The following is a 21,998-nucleotide window of genomic DNA, read 5'->3' on the forward strand; positions in this document are numbered from 1 at the left end:
CTTCAAGGACTGAATTCAACGCCACTTTTCTCCCGCCGTTTTTCCCGAAGGCTGTTGGATTACAGGCGACAGGTTGCGAAGCGACAAAGATACTCATCTAGTTTGTTGTTGACGTATCCTTTCAATACGCCACTTTTTCTCTTCGTCTCGTCAATTGCTCGGTAGAAAGAATCCTTGTTGCAGATTTTTGTCGAATGCGGTTAGCGTTTTCTCGCTATTTTTTATTTTTTTTATTTTAAGATTTTAATTTATATCGAATGTCAACTTCAAAGCTGGCAGCAGAAGTTAATATATTTCGATGTTATAACGGATTTAATGGCATTGCACTGTGAATATTTAAAACATTTGTGAATGCGCAATTTTTTTTGGAAGGAAAACCGGTTTTATAAAAGCTCGAATTTAGGACACCTATACTTGATGAATCACTGGAACGCAATTTTGTAAATTACTTTTTTTTATTTTGTGGTGTTGATGAATGCGATAATTAAAAAAATTCACGTTGATTATCACGGAAGATAATATATTATTGCTCTACCTACGATCCCGTGTTTCGTGCACTACATTACGGCTTATCACGATTTATTTTTGTCATTCACGAGTATTCGTAAATACGAGAATTTTTACTATGCCCATCACTATTACGCTCGTATTTACTAAACTGCCAGTACTTTTCAACTGCGGTCCCATTTCCGCTTTTTTCAAGCTCTTTGACGAACGCGAATTCAGTTCGCGTGTCAATTACCGAAGCGGCTTAAATCCTTTCGCGCTTTGGTGAAATTAAACGCGCTTTCCCCACCGTAGTTTTTCGAGATTTTAGCGGAATTAATTGCGTTCCTCCGCGCGACGCAGACAACTTTTTGTGCCGCTGCGAGCCCTCGTAAATCGATCAATCAACGTGATCGGGATGTCCATAGTTCGTGACCAGCGCGGGCATATTTGAGCGGCGAAAGACGTTTAGGATGCGTAACGAGGTGGCAAGGAAGGACGAACGGAGGGATCTGCTTGTTGACCGTACGGGCTCGCCTCGTCTCGTCGTAAATATCAACGCGTTTCGCACATTAGTCGAATTAATTAAATGCTAATTATGATCGGGCGGTGCCTCGGCGTGCATACTGATACCGGGCGTGATACGCGCGTCCGTCTTTCTTCGTATATCTATATATACACGAGAAGCGCGTCGACGTTGCATACCTTGCATCTTATTACGTTCAGTGATACGCTCTTCCTCCGGGCATGCCGTTCCTTTTCTTTTTCGGACTCGTGCGAATATCGTGCGCGCGCGGACTCATATTATATGTACACTCACGACTCGAGGGATGCGAATTTTTACACGCGACTTGCCGTGCGAGCTGCTTATTTTGAATCGCGCCCCGTTTGTTGTTTTGTCGTACATTTCGACTACCGAGGCGAGCCGCGAGCTGTTAATCTAGAAATATTCGATGACAGTAATTAAAGACACGCATGGTCGGGCGTCGTCACCATCGAGCTGATTGCTCGATATCGTCCGAGAGATCTTCGTGGTACGACGATCATCGTTGGTTGATGAACCGGGAGGAATGAGAACGAGTTTATTCTCGGCAGTAGAACGGAAATATGTAATTGTGTCTGGCGTGGGAATGTATATTAGAATAAAATTTTATTATTATATAAAGTAAAATGCAAATAGAGAGATTGCAATTTTAAAAAAAATGCAGTGATGCAGGAAATTATCAATTTTTTAAGTTGTTTTACACATGCGTATCGTGTCGTATCGTATCGCATTTCAATGTAAATTCACGCATTTATATGCGATATTAAGAGTGAGATGCTAATTCTCTTCTCTACCTAGACAATAGCCAGACGCATACGAGCTATGTAACGAATAGTAGCTATTGATGATACGTCGATCGCCAAGAAAAAGGATAATCACGAATGTACGAAATAGCTCGCACGAATCGCGAGAATCTGTCGATTGACAATCAACAGAAAAATACTTGACGCAATCGGACACGTCACGGTGTAATAGACGGAGTGCCAATGTCGATAGTGTATACATTTGCGTTATCTAGATTCTTGTTATTCGATCACGACACTAAACAAACGCGCGCGCCGGTATACGCACTAAAACGAACGCACGTTCCAGAACCAGCAATTACTCGACCGCGGACACTCGTCACGTAATCACCTTTAGTCTGCATCAGGGATGTCAGTTACACTCCCTACTGATTCTAATTAAAGTCGATAGACAATTCGCATCGATTCGAATAATCAACTACAGCTAACAGCGTTGACGTGCTGCAGTAACGATTGTATATGCGCGTCTCTATCAGCAAGTTTGAATGGCGCCTCGGTTTTGTGGTTTCCACGACTTGATGGATTCCTTTAAAATTGTTACTCTCTTTGTAAGATAGATTGGAATCAATTAATTTTCGCTTTTGCAACTCTTACTGTTCACTCGTGAATTTACTTGGAGTCGTTGTTGCATTAATTTAATATTTTTCTTTCTAGAATAAAAATTCCAGAATGTTATATTATTAACAATATAACATTCTGGAATTACTGTTTCTAAATTAACTTTCTTCAAATTTATAAACAATATTTTATTATTTGCTAAACTGAATAGTCTCAAAATGAAATCTGTTGATAAAAATCGAATATACAAACATCCGTCAATGAAAAAAACTTCTCGCGATTATGCATTTATGACATATATATTCGTCCTGAAATGTAGAGTAAGCAATGATTTATTTTTCATACATAACCGTGTATTTCTAGGCATGTAAAGGCATTAATAAACCTAAGACTCACGGGACATGCGATCGAGCGATATAAGAAATTTTAAAGCTTCTGTTCAGTCATGCATGCAAACGACAACAAAAAATCGATGCGATTTTATTTATTTAAAATAAAATTATAAAATTATCATGGACATTCTCATTGCCGGTGATTTATAAAAATGTAATATCGAAATGCTATCTGGATTAAGGTTTTAATACTGCTTTGATTAATATGGTTTTGGTATTGCTTATATAATTGCAGAACTCACTATATTTATCTTAAAAGTTTATTTTATTTTTAACTCAAAATAATTGGAGAAATGTCATTCAGACATAATATTTTTTCTATGATAATCATAATTTTCCTATAATATTGAAAAATTTATTACGGTGACATGTTTATATAAATCTGACATGCAATAAAATACACTTGTTTGATATTTCTAAACGACTGCTGGAACAATATGTATATTGTTTTCTTCATAAAAACTCAAAGAATTTATTCTATAGGAGATTTTGTACAGCTGTCAATATTATCCTTTTTTTTACATTTGCAGTCTTTTGCATGAGTGCCAGAACGCTCTTATAATTTATACTTGCATCTGGAAATGTATAAGTCAAAAATTACGGGTCTGGCATCGAGACGCTGCTGTTTTTCGTTATTCTTTCGCGCTTGTTATCTCAACGAGCAAACGAGAGGGATACGAGCAGGATGACTTTTGAATCTTCTTAATATGCCCCTGGTCAGACGTTTGTCCAATGTAAAAAGAAATTACGATGCTCTCTGATATAATTTGTTTCCGTGGTGGCGGGAAGAAAAGAAAATAAATCCCGTCTTTATAAGCTCGTATTCTTCTTTGTGAAAGCAACGCGTGATTATTGCTTGTCTGAGGAAGAAAAAAATAATAACTGTATATAGACAGCGAGTACGTGCAGTGAATATTTTTCGTGGACTTCCGCAAATTTACATTTTAAACATGAATTTTAATTTTAACAGTAATCCGAAATCTATTATCTATCACATAATTTTTATTAAATATAATTGAAATCACGTGAAATTAAGCACTATTAGATAAATATGGACAGTACAAGTTAATTTTTGCTTTACAAGTGCTTATGCAAGCCTCTTAAATGTTAATATCAAAATGATAAATATTTTAAATTATTTTGTAATGCGGCGTATGCATAGCAATGATACAAATATTGAATAGTTTACATATCATTCATCGCACTTAATTTATCGACGCGCTACCGCAAATTAAACGTTTCGCATTCGTTATGGTTTTACGAAGCTCTATAGGGTGACGGTAATTGGAAAATGGATAGATTGAGGATGTACCTACTGGTACAACGCGGTTGCCAATCTTTTTTTGCATTTCCCTATAAATTGCACGTCATCCCGGTGATACTGTTTTCCGGATAAATACACCGCGCGAAAAATAGCACCGGCACTGTTTCTTCGTTCCTATGTTATTCTTCATGGAATTACAGAGGACATTATTGTTACGCATCGGGTTACTTGTCGATCGATAACGTTAACGCGCCATAATGCGCACATAATTGACGGTACGTCTGAATGTTTTTAAACCGTGAACTCTCTTCTTGCTATACGAATTCGTGGTTGAAATTCCGGTGTTACCGCGTTCGTGCGGGCGCACCTCGACCGTGTAATGAAACCTATCGTAAAAATCGTAAAACCGATATGAGAGACTCGGATATTTGCATTCTCCGGCTCAGATTGGCCGTAATATGGAATATAGAGAATATAACGGATATGCAGAACGTTGAAGGGAAATGGTCAGTGGAGTCGCTTTAGGCGGGGTCAGCCGGAAAATTTCGCACGTATAAATCGGACAAGAATTTCCAGTGGGTCGATAGTCAATACGCAGGACATTGCTGCAGCATAAAATAAGAATTTTCTGATTCGACACAAAATATCTCCGTTTATTCATTTTTATTATTATGTTATTCGATTATGCTAAAAATTATAATTGCGCGTGGGCGATATTATATTTCACGGTTCGTCTGAAAATAATACAATTTATCAGTTAAGAATGTACTTGCATTAGCATACACTGCATCTTTGCACACAGCAACTTTATAGAGTCTCTTTAAGCAGTCGTAAACTCATTAATGTTTCAGTGTATTGTCGCGGCACGATGCTCTCGACTTTATGCATGGCGCAACTATTTAATCTCGATATTAATTCATGTCTTTATTAATATGCCATTCTCGACTTCCACATGCTCGACAATGTATGAAACTTTCCCAATTTGACACATCAATGCTTCCCTCTTTGAGCACACAAATGCGACGCGTGCATACGCTGCTATTCTGCCGACAACGGGCGGGCCGTGGTAGCTCGCTGCTGTTGCCGCCGCCGCCGTCGCCGCCGCCATCGCCTGACATTTAAGGGGTGGCCTTAAATGACGACAACCGTCGTTCCTATCCTACCCTGGCAGAGTACCGCAGAGTCAGGAGATCAAACGCGACTGTGGTAGTCGAAGTTTCGCGCATGAAAACTCACGCGAAATTGCCAGCCTCTCGCGCGCGATGTCGCATAACGCCGCGATCTCTCGCCCTGGTAATAATCGCGCAGTGTGAAACGCACCAACGGAGTCCGTTCGCATAAATGCAGCGCGCAGTCTCGAGTGCGATGATCGTCGGGATGCGAACGCCCTGCGAAATTTATGCGTACCGCCGTGCAATTATCCGCTTCGAAGTGCACTTAACGACTTCGACGTACGAATAAACTCGCAGTGACTACGAATTGCCGTGGTACCTGCTATCACATCGCCGTACTACAAACACACGATGTAGATACCGCTATTTATCCTTGCTCCCTTCAGAGTAATTCAGGGCCTTATTTAGACCCGCGCGGCTTCTTTCGATTAATTCGGGGCCTTTAATCAGTTCTGCGTTGCGAAATCTGTTCTGTAGTTGTTTTCAAAGCATCTTGTTTAATACGTTTGTTGGGTGTTTAAACTAATCTTGTAATTGTGCACGTACTGACTAAATATTTCCTTTGTGACTCGCGAAATATCTCTCTGTTTAATATAGAAATGGAAATTTAATATCAAAATTGCATTTATATAATTACTGCTTTGAAGAGATTAATGTGATACGGCAAAGAACGCGTATTAATAAGTTACATAAAATTTATTACAGATACAGATATGTTGTTTTACCGTTTTATCGTGTCTCCGGGAGAACAGCGGAGGAGAAATGTTTTGGTTCATATCATCTAATATATATCATAGCTTTTTCTTTCTGTCACATTTTTTGCCGCGCAGTATCGGTGGACATTGCAGACATCGAATTTCCTTCGCGAATAGAGTAGCGATCTGGGATCAGAATGACGTTTCTGCTGGCAAACTTTTCTTGCGGCTGAAGGGTCCAAGGGACGCGCGCGGGGAAACAGGTAACTGAAAAAGTCAGTCGCGTTAGTCGAAAAGCAGTAGCAGTGAAACTCTTGCACGGAGGAACAATGGGACGTATCTTTGGATTGTCAATCGCGATGTTGCAGCCGTCAACCTTACAATAGAAACTTTGATCAGGATAAAGGGTGGATGCAATTGATGGAAAAGTACAAATAAAAGAACAATATTTGTACGATGCTAATTTACGGAAGAGGGCGCGATAACTGAAGAATAATTATATACTAAAAAGGATTAATATATCATTGATTGCGTTTGTCATCGTCCGCTTTTAAAACATGCTGTCTATACGGAGCGACACGCTAATGAAGTGATTGGCGGTCCGTACATGATGTACCAGCAACGATGCTTCATTATTGCGACGCCGTGACACGGTCAAAGGAAGTTTTATTAAAATGCCAAGAACGATATTGGTCCCCTAAAACCCCAACACCCCCCCGCTGCCATTTCCGCTTGTGCGTGGTCGCTGGCGTTTATCTCCGCGCATGTGCGTTGTGTATCTCTCTGCGTAGAAGTATATCGACATCGGCTGCCAGTTTCCACATGAAACAAACCGCTGCTCCCAATACTGGTTTCTCTGTGATCGCTCGTCGCACCGCGGCACCCTACCAGGAGGAACTTTGTGCGGGATACGCCGGAAAATTTTTGTTTGAGGGCGTCCCTAACCCTAAATTAACTCGTAACACCGTGTACTACGCACCTGTCTTTTCCGATCGCGTGATTGCTCGCACGGCGTTAGAATTTCAGCTCTGTGTGATATATTCTTTTCATCATTCACGAACGTAATTGCGAAAGGTTTATTATTTATTTGTTACGGGTTTATTAGTTATAGAATTTCTCCAAGTTTCGTCTTTTTCGTACTTATTACACAGTCTTAAATTAAATAGGAATGTCACATCAGCAGATTCTTCGCAAAATTTTTCATTTATCGCGTGGACAAGAAATGTAGGAGACAAAAAAAATTCTAAAGCTTGAAAAAAGAAAATTTCTATCTATCGGTGTTGTGCGCAAACATTTAATTCATCGATATGTAGATGGACATAGACGTTTGCATTAGTGCCTTTTAGCAAGGAGGATTTCGGCTGTCCGTTGATGTAACAACCGATCTTCAATAAACCGCGATTCATATGTGATGCGGAATATGCATACGTTATCGCTTGTGCTGTAATTGTGTCAACTATACGAAGGTTGTTATCGCTTTTCGATATTTTGTCGTGTATTTCGCTGACTATAGCGTGCACACGTGTATACGCGTTCGTCGTACAATCGGTGTATACCGGTATACCGATTCTACATACGTTTCTCCGTGCAAACTGACTGCGCCGGCTGCATATGCATTAGAGAGATTATTTGTAATCAAGTTTCTGGTGCGAACCATGAATTGGAATGCTTTTGATTGACCCACTTCACTATGTATCGAGGGTCAACGTCTGAACATCCGAACCCGTTATTACGTAGATGTGTATCCGGCTGTCTGTGCGCCTCTAAGGCCACGACTACATTATAATCGATCAAATCCGCCCAGATCACTCACGAGCAGACCAGATTAGACCATATCAGACAACCGTGCCAACGTAGATCCGTATACAACGTGTCTGTAATCGCCGAATAGCAGAAACGCGAAATACATCGAAACTTAATAGACCGTACATCCGGTTAGCTATATCGGATTATTTGCGCAAATTGTGAGATAAACGGCAAATGGTTGGAAATTTTCACAATCAAATTGCGAACGAGCGAAAGAACAAAATGCTCGGATGATAATTACAATCACGCACGGCCGCCGATTGTATTTAAATGCGGCAATTTGTTTAAGTGTTTGCTTAATCTGATTATCGATAAAACTGCGCATTCCCGAACATTCGTTTGTCATATCAAACTTCCATAGTCCTAACGCGCAGCGGCGATTGGAAACCGAAGAACCAAATGTCTCTAGCAATCATGTATTATTCATGCGTCCCGTGATGCAGAAAACAAATTCGTTCGCGAATTTTCGCAGGATAAAAAAACCTAACGTGCTTAACGAGCGTCGCTTTTTCATTGTTTTGCTCTTTCAATATTTATCGCGACAGGTGGTTACATGAACGTGGTATTGTCTTAACTTATCTTTTCCCTAAATTTTCAATCATGATGTGCTAGGCATTTGAGTTACTGTACGCTACGTGCATAAATGTAGTTGTCACACAAACCGTTCTAAGAGTATATTTTTACAGAGATATATTGTGATTATCTTAACAATATTTGTAAAATTGTTAACATCGTGTCATAATGTTTTATTCGAATTCACTCTTCTTATATACTTGAGGAGATATTATAATATGCTAGCACATTTCATAAAATTATGTTTCGGATGGTGGAGGGCTCGTGACGTCGCGAGAATATTAGATATCATCGATGGCGTTATTACGCCGCTCGTGGATATATGTATTATTCTTGTTCAGCGTTCTGGACCTGGGGTGGATAGACGAGCGTGCACAATGAAAGAACGGGATCGTAGGAATGACGAAAGGCAAGGAACACGGGCAAGAGGGCTTGAAGGAGCGGAGGTCGTTGTTACTCGTGAAGGAAGGGCAAAGCCCGCGCTGTTCGCCAGGCTCAGAACTCAAACGGTTGAGAAACACAAAGCTTCTTTATCTCCGCCCTTTCGTCCGTTTCGTTTCACCCGGTGAAGCAATCTTGTTCCTTTCTTTCCTCCATCTCGAGGTTTTCCATCCCCTCTACCTTATTATGCCGCCGCGTACATCCGTTGATCTCGGTGTCGCATCTAAAGCGATGGAAAAACAAATGAGCCGACGTTCTAAGGAACTAGGAAACTCGAGCTCCCTGTATCTTTTATAAGTCCTGGTGGCTTTTGCAGTGTCGCTACTTTTGCTTAAAATCTTCCGCTTAGAGAAATATTGGCAAACTTTTTGCACTTATTAATTGAATCATTTTTCCGCGTCATGTGGTACTTTTTTATCTTGTGAGAATTTCAAACAAAATAAATTGCTGCAAGTAAAAGTGATTTATTTTCGATCGTTGTGACAACGGCGATTCTTTGAAATGCATCGTATCCATTTTTATATCTCTATATACTTTCCGCTGTCAAGTGTCTCTTTACATGACAATCAGCAAGAAACGATTGTCGCGTTTCAGTACATTCATTCGCTGTGATATCTACGACAGTCTGTCGATAGCGTAAATTTGACAAGAAAAATTGCTTTCCACTAACATTCCAACAAGTTGTATCTACTTAAAACGTATATAAATATTTGTCGTCATCTAACATTGCAGCGTTTCTCAACCAGAATTCTCTTTCTCTCTTTCTTCTGCGTAAAAGGTATATTAGAAATGGAGAAAGATGAAGTAAATAGTTCTGCGCTTGAGTAAATTTATTCAGAGCTCTCATAACGAGTTCTGCACTGGTGCTAGCCGTAAACCGGGTCCACCGAAAGTCAAAGCAACAAGCTCGTTAATGCTTCTTTACATTTTAATCCGCATCATAATGATCTTATCATAATTTTGCAAGGTACAGAACATTTAATAATAGTGCAGTATATGTAACAGTATATTTTTTAATATCGTCCTCTCACTGTCTGAACTGTCCAAGAAAGTAAATTATTATTTTTATCTTTATTTGGATCGATTAGTATGTACATTAATAAATTATTATTTTTATCTTTATTTAGATCGATTAGTATGTACATTAATAAATTAGAAATTAAAATATTATTTTATAATTAACATGATCCGATGAACAACGTTTGACTTGAAATTTCAAGAGGTTCTGTTGTGTTTTGAGCTTTCCTACTGAAGTTACGGAAATGGTAATTGAAAATTGTTCTTAATTTCCGGCGGTGTGACGCGAAAACCGCCGTGCGCTAAAGACATGTACATATGCGAATCACCACGGTACACACCGTCCTACGTATAGATGTGCGTGTTGAGCAACACACGCGCGCGAACCGCAGTGACTCGTAATAGAGACGAGTTGCGGCGAGTTGCGGTTACCTGCGTACCTCGTTAATTCAGTGCTTGCCTGTTCGTACCGAAAGCGACACCGGTTCATTCATTCGGCAGCTTCCGAGGCGTTTCGCCGGGCACAGTGGGGTGAAAAATCGTCGCGAATAATCCGCTGCCGGACATTCGCACTCGGATCCGATGGGCCGGATCGCTGACTAACGGCTTGAATGTGGGTCACTTTTGAAACGCTTCTGCACTGATTCTGTTTTATTTAATAGGTACTCCTTCCCTCCCTAAAAAAAAAAAAAAGAGTAAGCGTGTATTCGACGGTCGCTATTGCTAAAGGCGATTTGTTCGGAGACGAAAACGAATGCATTCGAAAGAGGAACAGGTTATTTATTTTTATCGCGCATATATCGCGCACGTATAGGCATCTCATATTCAATATGAATATGATTTTCATATTAAACAAGCAGAATTTACCATCCAGGTAGTCATATTTAGTAGTAAACAGAAACGAGAATATATAAGACTCTTGTAATACGAGAGAAGGTGCTAAATATAGCATCTTTGAAGATAAAGGTTGTAATAGAGAAACGCTCTTCCGTTAGATCTTCACCCTGAGGCGTTACTTGTGAAAGTTATATTATCGCTGGAATTGCATGACTTCCAGTTCTGGATAATTGCGAGTAGTTACATCGTGGAATTGCTTATATAATAAATTCCATTAGATCACACCGATCGAGGGATTGAGAGAGCATCATTTCGTGTGAAATATTTTTACGACGGCAGCTGCTAAGATCATCGCCCGTAACCGGAGGAATTAAGTTACAAACGGATATAGTGTTATTATCGTGTTACGAAACGTTCCCTAAAGCACTCGTACTCTTACCTATCCTTTTAATTGTAGACATTATTCGCAAATGGCCCGAGGTGCCCGAGACGCGCATACGCCTATACGTCTGCGCGGTTGGATTTGCAGAAAGCGTTTAAATTACTTTCGAAGATACGCACGCGGTATAACTAGCGGGCATTACCGACGCGCGTGTTAACCAATGGCTTATCCACGTTAAGTCTTCCCTCAATTATCGCGAATAGCCCGCAGTTTACGGTATCCGAAGGCTGCGCATCGCGTCCGCGCGAGCGTGTTTCGCCGGCAGAACGACGATGCCCTCGTCGACGATATATGAACGTAAATCTCTTGCCGCTTCTCCGACTTACACGCCTGAGCGTAGAAGAAACGCCGCGAAGATGGACGGGGGAGAGGAAAGGGATGAGCATAATGATTTATCTGAAACTGATTTCCCGCCTAAGCGCGAGAGTAATTAACGATCGACGGTAGAGACGAGATTTATCTTCCCGCTCGTTCCTCGGAGGCTCCGCCATTGACAGGAGAATTTCGTGGTGTGCATGCACACGGCGGTTTCGAGGTCGTTCGCTCGTTCGCCCCGTCGGCGCACCGGTGTAAAGGTCGAGGCGAGAGACCGTCCTCGGCGAAGGGAAAGCGACTCGATAACGGAATCGATGCGTAAATACTCGATAAGAAGGTAGCTGATGGTGGGGACCCCGGCGTCTTGTAATTGCGGAATCGTGTCCCTTCCGAGGTAATGTTCCGCCCGTACCTGTGGAATATTGAACTCGCGAGCGAATCTTGATCTAGAGGGTGATCCAATTACTTTACAAACAAGCAGGAATCGAAGTGTCCTATGGCTTATCGGATTACCTTTGCGAAATGTAATCACACTTACTTGCAGAACATTCGCGCGAACAAATGTGTTCCAGTGTCGGTCGGAGATTTCTTATTGATGATATATGTTTTACGTCACGCGAGAAAGGTGCATCTTTGTAAACTGCTGCAACGATCTGTTTCGATTGCGTATCTTAAGGATACGATTTCATTGCCAGCGTATTCTTAATATTTTTATGAGAAATATATTTGTACATATTGTGAGATAAGATCCTCATAATAATGTGCAATTTTCGAGCGTTTAGTTTGTGAAGAAGGAATAATGATAATGTGTGGTTGCTTTTAGGCACACTCGAATTCCAAGACTTGTTACGTTATCTTAACCCACCTGAATACTTGTTTGTGGGTGCAAATATTGTATGTTGAACGTGTGATTTAAATTTGTTCTTGACCATTCTCCTATCAGAAAACATCCATCCCGTCTTTTCCGTGAATATAAACAAGAAGGTTGCAGCGAATCGATTTGGCGCAAATATTTGCGATGTGAAATATTTTACAGATACGATCCGAACATATGTATATTTCAGAGAAAGATATGTTATAAATCATATACGTATCACATTTTTCTTTTCTTGTTATGCATTGAAATAATAATTGCTCGTGGCAGTTATGCTTCCATTGAAAAGGCTTTTTGAAAGACTAAAAACATATTGTTTGTAGAGTAAATTGCCGTTAGTCGAAATACATCGAACAATAGTATCGCAACAAATTTTATCGCGTGTTGTACGCCTCTCTCTCTCTCTCTGTGACTTTTATTCACGCGGGGAATATCACAAGCGCGCCAGTTTTTCAGCGAGTCATTGCCGGTCGGCGTCAACAAAATAAAAACGCCGGACGCGCGTATTTCGCATGCAAATTTCCGTCAGGCAGAGACCCAATTATTTTTATCTGGACGAAGAGCGACAAAGCGAGCTCGTTCGCAACTAACCTGCTGCAATTAGGACTAGCAATAGCGCGCTGACAATGTGCATTTTAATTTTTTTTTGCAAACGCCGAAGTCGAGCTTCAAAGGACGATGTAATCTCAAATCACGCATGGAAATATTACATTGTTCATCAATTACTTAACGATTTCTTTTCTTTTTTTTTCGTTTTTTTTTTAATATTGCTAAATCATACAACTTACGTTAATAAAATATTTATGGCAAATGATAATATATGTGAGATATTTAAATGTACGATAAAAATCAAAATGTTCTCTTATTGATACAACTAATTCGTAAGGAATACTGCAGTGTCAAATTGGTAAACTCTAACATTGAATTTCGAGAAACTTTTGGAAGGAATCGACAGAGAATCTATCCTGAGTCTATTCCGTAGCATCTCGTGGTGTCTATCGACAGAGAACATTTCAATCTCGAACTCATCTATGCCGAAGTTACTCGTCCCTCAAGTTGGCAAGTATGATTGTGTGCAATAGCGAGACTATTCGAGAAACGCTACGGGACGCCTTGCACTCTGGAACATGATTTCCGCTTTCTCGATCCGTACGTTATTGTTGAACTATTTTGTGCTCTGTGTAATGAGACATCCGCACGAGAAGTTAACGCGGGAGTCCGATCGACAAATACAACCTCGCATGGACGGATAAAATATTCCGTGGTACACATTTTTTTCACAAATTTTGATATGCGCGAGAAATATATTTATGCAGATTTCTCGCGGACAATTTTATTTCATGTTGATTTAAATGGATATTTTGACAACTGGAATTGCTTATAACGAGCTTTAGTATTCAATTTTATAATTTCGTATACGTTGTACACTGTCAAAGATGAATACAACAAGTTGGAATCACCTGAAAAGTCCATCTTTGATGTTAATAGCATGCTGCATAATTACGCTCTCACGAGATATGCGGATATTGTCTACATAGGGCTCAATTGGGTTCATCGTTTCACTGCCTAATGCCACTCGGTTTACATTACCGCTTTCATTATGTACAGACGTAAACATCAGAGCATGGCACAGCACGTAATGCAGGTATGCGCGCAAATTTAAGCTGTTTACGACTCTGCCAGCGGAATCTAATGTCTACATTGCTTAAAATATCGTGCATTGCTTAAACATTGCTTAAAATACAGTCACATTCGTTACACAATACCCTTTTCAGAGTATCAAATTTTTACCTAATTATTTTACAATAATATTGTATACCGCACGTTTTCCCGATAGATGTAGATTAAGTTATGTGATTCCATTTATTCTACGTGACGACAGCACGTTTACAAGCTGCAAGATGTAGTTTCTGACGCGTTCAATTAGATTCACCGCTTTGCCGTCTCGCGTCGTCCCGCACGCATCACCGCTCTCATTATGAACAGACATAAACGGATTCTAGTATCTTGCTGCGTGCATAGGAATATCATCGTTTACGACACGACAATAGTGCGAGCCGAATATAGCGAAGTGCAGGCATTAGTCCTGATTTGCAGTTGCATTCAACGCTCTAGAGTTCACGTTCCACGTACACGCGTATATGCACACACAGCGATTTCACGGTTCGCATTCTGTCTTCCTCGTATTAACTTGTGTGAATGGAATACCACGTAGGAGAAGCAGGTTTGCGTGTCCAGAGGCTCTCGAGGTATTTTCAATATCCGGCGGCGGTCCTGCGTTTCCGCTTTTGCACCTCCGTTACGTACTTCCACCGAAAGCATTCCCCTTCCCCGGCCTTTGGGAAAATCAAGAAGGACTCTGATATATGTACATCACGATATTACCGTCACCACTACTGTCGCAGCATTATCACCGTTCTCTCTGTAAAACGGGAGTCTGCGTTTCCGCCAGTCTATAAAGTCTAAGCGATAGCTCTATGCTTTCTGAGTTATACTTAATTGAAATATCGACCTTATTAGTCTCCGTACTTTACACGATATTGCCATTTCAATATTTGCGACGAGTCAAAGTCGCGTTTGAAGATGGGTTCGTATAATTTAAAACATAACTAAGGGACGTTTCTCCTTATCAATAGATCTGGCTCTTCAAAATATTTTCTGAAAACCTAAGAGAAAAATATTTATTTAATTAATAATATCTAGAATAATCTGATTCATAACGATAAAGAAATTATGATATTTTTCTTACGCATGCACAATCGATCTTACTTTTAATTGTATGCGGCGCAATAACAATTTAATTTTCTCTGTTTACCTAAGCAATTCGTTCGATAAGCAATGTCAGACTTTTGGTTACATCTCTTCAACGATTTCGTTTCGCGCTCCACTTGGCGCACCGGTCTGACCGCGGCAACTAATGGGTTAATTCAATTTCTGTCCAATGGACGATCCTCCTTCGACGTGTAAACAGATTCGCGGTGGTTCGACGGTACGATTGCAGATACCGAGATCTGCGCCACTTATTACGCCGCCGAGGAAAATTGGAAGGTTACGGTGATAAAAGCCAAGTAGTGGAAGAGCTTTCAGAACAGCAATTGATCATTATCAAGTATTACCAAGTACTTATGAAGGACGGGTGGATAATAACCGATCGCTTTAATGCAGTTGGTATTATGGCGCGCCTCATTAGCGAATTGCCCGAGCTTACAAAGGGCTGAATAACGTCTGAACGCAGTATTCTGCGCAGAGACCAATGTCATTGGAGTATTTTACTGCTGGCTCACAATGTGCTTCAGCTCATAGATGAATCAAGCTGAAAGGCTCGATGATGATGGAGTCAGTGAGGTGGTGGGTTAAAGCGGCTGTTGCTATGGCGTATTACGACATCGCCAAACCCATCAAATGGCGAAACACTTCAAAGCCACCATTAAGCCGGGTACCATTCGAAGGGGAACGAAAATCCTCTGGGGTTCGACAGAGTCCGACAAAGCCTAGAGTTGTTGGATATTATATAAAAGCTCTGGATCAGTCGCTGTTTCAATCCGCAGTTATGATCGAAGAATCGACGCTTGAAATGGCTGTACGTGATAACGAGGGCTCTCGTTTGCGGTGGTCTAATTAAAATTTGTTTCACTAATTGCCCGATGTTACGAGCCGAATTATTAGCCGATTCCGCGCCGATCGCACGGTAACCATGATTCGTATTTTCGACCAATTTTGTGCGGCTTATAATTCATACTCATTTATTCAACTCTTTTGAGGGATACGTTTTTTCCAGTAATTTTTCACAAACACAAACGATCAATGTCGCTGGACACACCATTCGATCACGTCGGTTTCTTTTTAATTACGATGTTAGTGTAATTCGGGGAAATGCATAACCGAGCGTAAGCTCTATTTCCGGATGCGCTGGCTCGCCAGCATCCATATACGCGGATCCCTATGTATTTAGATCGGCGACCATCCACGCTTCGCTAGTCCGACGCATGCAATTAGTAATTGTAATAGGTGATTTCCACGGGCGCGCAGTCCAGGCGCGGCTGATTACTTACCATTAATATTGCATTCGCGAATTAATTAATGACAAAGCCCGCCGCCGCTTACCATTGTAGTGCGACGTAGACCGAGGCTGGTAGCAATTGCGGCGGCGGCCACGATTCTCGCCAGCACGGACGAGGCTTTCCATCCTGCGGAGCCGCGCATTGACGTGTCTGAAATCAATCGCACAATGGCACGGAGCCCGCTCGTGGTGATCCGTCGTTATTCCGCACTCACTATCGCACAGATAGTACACACACACATACACATGTATGCTGGCGATATTCCCTTTGCCTTTCCGCGAGTGACTCCGCGTTTCGCGATAGGAACCAGTCGATAGATACGCAAATTAACTCGGTTTAACGCAATGATAATCAGCTCAATACGGTGGTTGCAGAGTGCAATCTGCTGTCACCGAGTCGTACGTAGCTGTTGATATACGACATTTAATGAACGTATCCGTCCGAATAGCCGACGCAATCGTTTACCGACTCTCGGCGGCGATCGATACGCGCGCGATGTATTTATTAGGCGACGGTGGAACTTTTATTTTGTCCCGCGAGCATCTCTAGCGAGTGCTGGCTTTTACGCGGTCGTAATCAATCACAAGGGGACGATGCCATGTGTCCGGTTGATCGTCATTAGTTAATGCGCTCCTCTTGCCCGCGTCAGAATTTCAATCGCGTAGAGACTTCGGTGATGGAGTGCGTTTAAATACTTTAAGACAGACAAATGCAGAGAGTCAATCTTTACGATATAAAAGCGCACAATATATTGAAATATTAAAAAATGCTCGCTATATGATGTCATCGCTTTACAATTTATGTACAGAAATGTGTTGCGAATCTTTTGGTAGTTTAGAAAAGCTCAGTTTGTTAAACTTGTGCGGTTTATTATAGTAAAGAGTTATTCGTCGTTAATGATGACATTTATGTGTTCAATTAACGTGTCTCGGATTGTTGTATTGCTGCGTTACCTTTTATGTTAATTAATGGAGAGTAAAGGCGTTTGCGAGGTGCCAAATCATGTCTAATGTTTGAAGTGTGCTTCTATACTCGTACGTGGATTACGTTCTACGGCACGAAACTCGCAAATATCTGGCAATGACAGGCGGTAACACTTGCGCGAGATGACAGCCTTTGACCACCGTTACGCATAACCCTTGCCTTCGAGCTAGCTAGATATCACCGTCCAACACCAGCCAACAGAACCTTCCGGGGATACCCCGGAAGGGGTCGACCCCTTCGAGACCAGTGGCCACTCTATTGTGCGTAACCTTTGTATTCGGGGAAGTAGCGTAGGCTTTGACCGTGTCCGGCACTTTGTGCGGCCCGTTGCAGACGAGTCAGCGTTGTTAATCCATTGGCAGTCTTCAAAGGAACGTCGTTGTGCTTTTGTTCCCGAACAGACGTTTCCCGATTTTTGTTGCGCTACAACTTTGTTTTCAACGCGAAAGGTAAAAAGCGAGAGATAGGTAACTCGACTTTACGTAAAAGCGTTTAAGCAAGATTACCTTTCATCAAGAGCTCTAAGAATCTTATTGTGCTTTAGGAAGAACTAATCGAATTAATGGAGATTTATGCGTATTAAATTATATTTAATTTGCCGTTTTTATTTTGCTCGCGGTCTTCCTCGCAGATGTATTTTACATTTCAATGTATCTCTATTTTAACTAATTTTTTTTAATATGTTACAATTAAACAGAAATTGGCATTATTCTAGATTTTTAAATAAAAATAATTTTATATAATCATGATTTAATTTACATTGTACATAATAATGCATAAAATAATGCATAAAAGCAGTTAATAATGGTCCACATTTGTTAATCCGCACAAACGCAATTAACGCTTTATTTTTCGGTGTTTGTATGTGACGTTGAAATAATCTGCTAGGATCTTTCTTTTGTTCCGATCGGATTTTAAAGGTTCCAATTTTGCAGAACATTTAATCAATCGACTGTTGAATTGGCAAAACTTTTCAATTTTGTAAAAAGCAAGTAAATTATTTTTATTTATATCTCGATTTTTTTTATATACAGATTAAATAAGGCAACAATCAATTTGAAAAGACACAAAAATGTTTTTAATAAAAAGAGCATCTTTTTCAGTTTATCGTATTTCACTGACAGTAGTACATTTTAACCCTCGTGCAAATAGCAGGTTATAATATAAAATATTATTTTAGACGGTATTTTCGAATTATATTCTTTACGAAATCTTGTCTTGTGTTGACATTCGTGTAATTTTTTATACGAGTTTACATTCCTCTCTCGTATGTTTTACTTTGAATTTGACCTTAGTCACGTGATCACGTGATGATTGGATGTGACGTCACGGGATCACCACTTCATTTCGCGAACTACTTCATTTCGCGGGACGATGGCGGTAGTGTTAGACGCGAGCGAGCATCGTTCTGCGTTTCGCGTGTTATTTCTCGTCCGAAATAAATTCTATGTGCAAACGAATGTCGAGAGTGTCAAATTCAGTGATGGGCAATCGTCGTAAAGTGTCAATTAGCGTGTGGTTATTAATATTTTAGCGTGTACATGTATGTGATCGTTTCATTCTTTCGGGCTTTTTCTTGTAAGTGTATCTCATAAGTGTCGCGATGGTGGCGCCAGTGTCGCGCCGTTATGGGCGATTGTCGTATTTCGCGTTATGTTTTCGTTCGAATGTAGTGCGCGTCGGGAGTGTCGAAGGTTTTGTCGGTCGATGTGATGATAGAGGCAAGTAATTCTAACTCTAGCTTTTCCGATTACATTCACGGTTGCTATTTGAATAAATATCCAATGCTGCTCCATCAAATATTGTCGTAATTCGTATCTTTTGATGAGTAGAATTTTGCGCTTATAATGATCGGATTTATTTCGGAATTATCATATTTTACTTTGAGCATACATTGTGCTTGTAAAAATCGAAAGTGTCGTATGATTCATCGGTTTATCGGTCGTATCGTGTGTGATTAGTGCCAGAAAGAAAGACTGGAACGACACGCGGAATCAACGGTGGAGACAACGGCGGCGACAACGGTGGCGACAACGGTGGACAACGGCGGAAGCAACGGTGGACAACGGCGGATCAGGCAATGACGAGACATCGACTGGTAAATAAATTTTAGATTTATCTAAAGTTTTTGTCGACAGAATATGCATATTTATTAAACGAGAACTTATCTTGTGCAAATAAGTTGCAAAATTTTTAACTCTTAAACTTCTAAATTTCGAGATTCTTGTATTTTAAAAGAAATAAAGTACTTGGCAATAATATTTAATATATTTTTGGCTTAACTTTGCACGTGGCAAATTATGAGATGCTCATTATTTCGAGGAAATGATTTATTATCTGAGTTGATTCAACGACGGCGAAACCAACCCGTGTGGCAGAGCTTTTGTAATTTTACATATTTTACATAAAATCCCCGAGAAAACATGGTATACATTTGCGGGCAGAAATGCAATGATTGTCTAAAGGAAATTAATTCCATAAAGCTGCCGGAAGAAAATTTAATGAAAGCATTTGTTAATTAGATCGCGGTTAATCTCCCATTCAAACGCTATAGGAGAATATTCGGAATTGTCTTTCATTTTCTGCCAGCCTTCTGAATTTTATGTGAAAAATTCGCGCGAAATTGATGGCAGCGTGACGCCTACTATTATCGCTGCCAAACTGCTGCTGGAAAATTATAATAAAGGCTCTTTTGCCAAGCAATATTTAGGTCATTCGTGGCTTTCTTCCATTTCGGCAGAATTTACACTGCGTTTGGAAAATTTCGTCGGTATATTGTTCTGAAGTTTTGGAGCGTAAAATTAAATTTTAAAGGCGAACTTTAACACTTCGATTACCCCCGTCTGTAAGCACGATTCAGTCTGCAAGTAGCAACTCGCAATTTAATCTGTCGTTCTTTGCATATTGACGAGACAAGTTTTCTTACTATTGAAAAACTTTTAATAGCTATATGTCACGAATATCAATAAATTCTTCTTTCTAATATTATTACATTTACGATGCCATAAAATGCATATTTATAATAATCTATGTTTATGAGAGATTTTTTGAAATATCAAGTTATATTCTCTCTCTCTCTCTCTCTCTCTCTCTCTCTCTCTCACTCACTCTTATAGTTGAACTAATATATAATTTTTTTATTAATAAATATGATCACATGTAAACTTTTTATTGCTTTTAATATTCTATATACTAGAATCTTTAATTGATTTTTTTTACAATCATATCTTTTATGATGTTAATAACTAGTATGACAATTTTGTAATAAAAATGTTGCGGCTTTCTGTTGGCAACAAATACGAAAAATTATGATTACAATTATGTTATGCATGCATATAAACATTTTTTGGTAAGCCGACATTTTTGTATAATTATTCGCGGGCATTTAACGTGCAATTTGTGCGCGTATCTTGAAAAGGATACATAAAGAATAATGTTTTTGTAACATTCAGTCACACAAAATATACTGCGAAAACAAATTAACGCTTGAAATAAAATATATAAAATAGCACACGGTATTAAATGTAAGATACAAAGTATAGGGATTTGTCAGTATTATATGTGTATAATGTTATAGTAACACATTGCATCAACTTGATTTATAATTATTATAGCTGTACTATATATATTAGCAGAATACACAAATATACTAGTCAACTTTATTTCACATATATGTTTTGCCATATGAATAAATAAAACTTAAAATATTTAATGCAAGGAAAATGTGAAATGTTCAAAAATGTGCAAATCGGAGAATACATATTTTTGTATAAATAATTATGCATCAAAAATATCTTTTTATCGATGCTTGTTATTATAAAGACAAGATTTAAAAACTGACAGTTGTGTGTAAAACAAACAAGTAGAAACAGCTGGCGCAAGTAGAGATGACAAAAAAATTGCCAACGTCTGGTTGGCGGTAACCACCGTATCTGACCGCAGCACAACGCTTTTCACTAATATCTAACGCGCGCCGGTGCTCGCGTCGGCGGCCACCGGCTTGAAATATTCGTGAACATATGCGGACGAGCGGTCTGAGTCGAGGTATACCTAATTGCAAATGTAATTCGTAAAAAGCACTTCGTGAAATGTTACCGGCAGACCGCTATTGTCTCGACGTTTCTCCTATTTTCAACTCGACTTATCTACGCCGTTCTCTTTCGTCTCCCCGCGTTCGCCGCGCTGCGCTTTTTCCGACACAGTCGCGGCCAACCTCGACAGATATAATACAAGCGTGCTTTTGCGCAACTGCAATCCCCCCGTTGGTCGTGTCTATGTCTTTGTCCCGCCCGGTCCTGACGTCTCGCGTCCTCTCTCTTGACAATAGAGACTGTTGCGCGGAACAGTGTACACTGTACACGTACAGTGTAGCGGGAAGGAGTGGATGGGGATTGCGGAAGAAGTTAATACCTTTACAATCCACCTGGGAATTTTTATGTCGGACAATTTATTAGCGAAATTAGGGAAATTAGCGGGCACTGCTGCTCGGTCTGCGGACAGTCTTATATCTTGCTCTTTCTTTTTTTTCAATTTATATACCCCAGGGTATATGTGAAGTCCTGAATAAACGTACGGATGATTTTACGAGGGAATTTGCGGAAATTCATCAGCGCATGTTTGATTGCCTTTGATCAACTTGTGGGATTCTTCGTAACAGAATAATTTGCGTTGATATCTATATAAAACCTGTATGTTCATAATATTCCTGCCTGCTGTGGATTTTTTTATAGTTTG

This window comes from Linepithema humile, chromosome 4 (assembly GCF_040581485.1).
Source record: "Linepithema humile isolate Giens D197 chromosome 4, Lhum_UNIL_v1.0, whole genome shotgun sequence".
NCBI classification, from domain to species: domain Eukaryota; kingdom Metazoa; phylum Arthropoda; class Insecta; order Hymenoptera; family Formicidae; genus Linepithema; species Linepithema humile.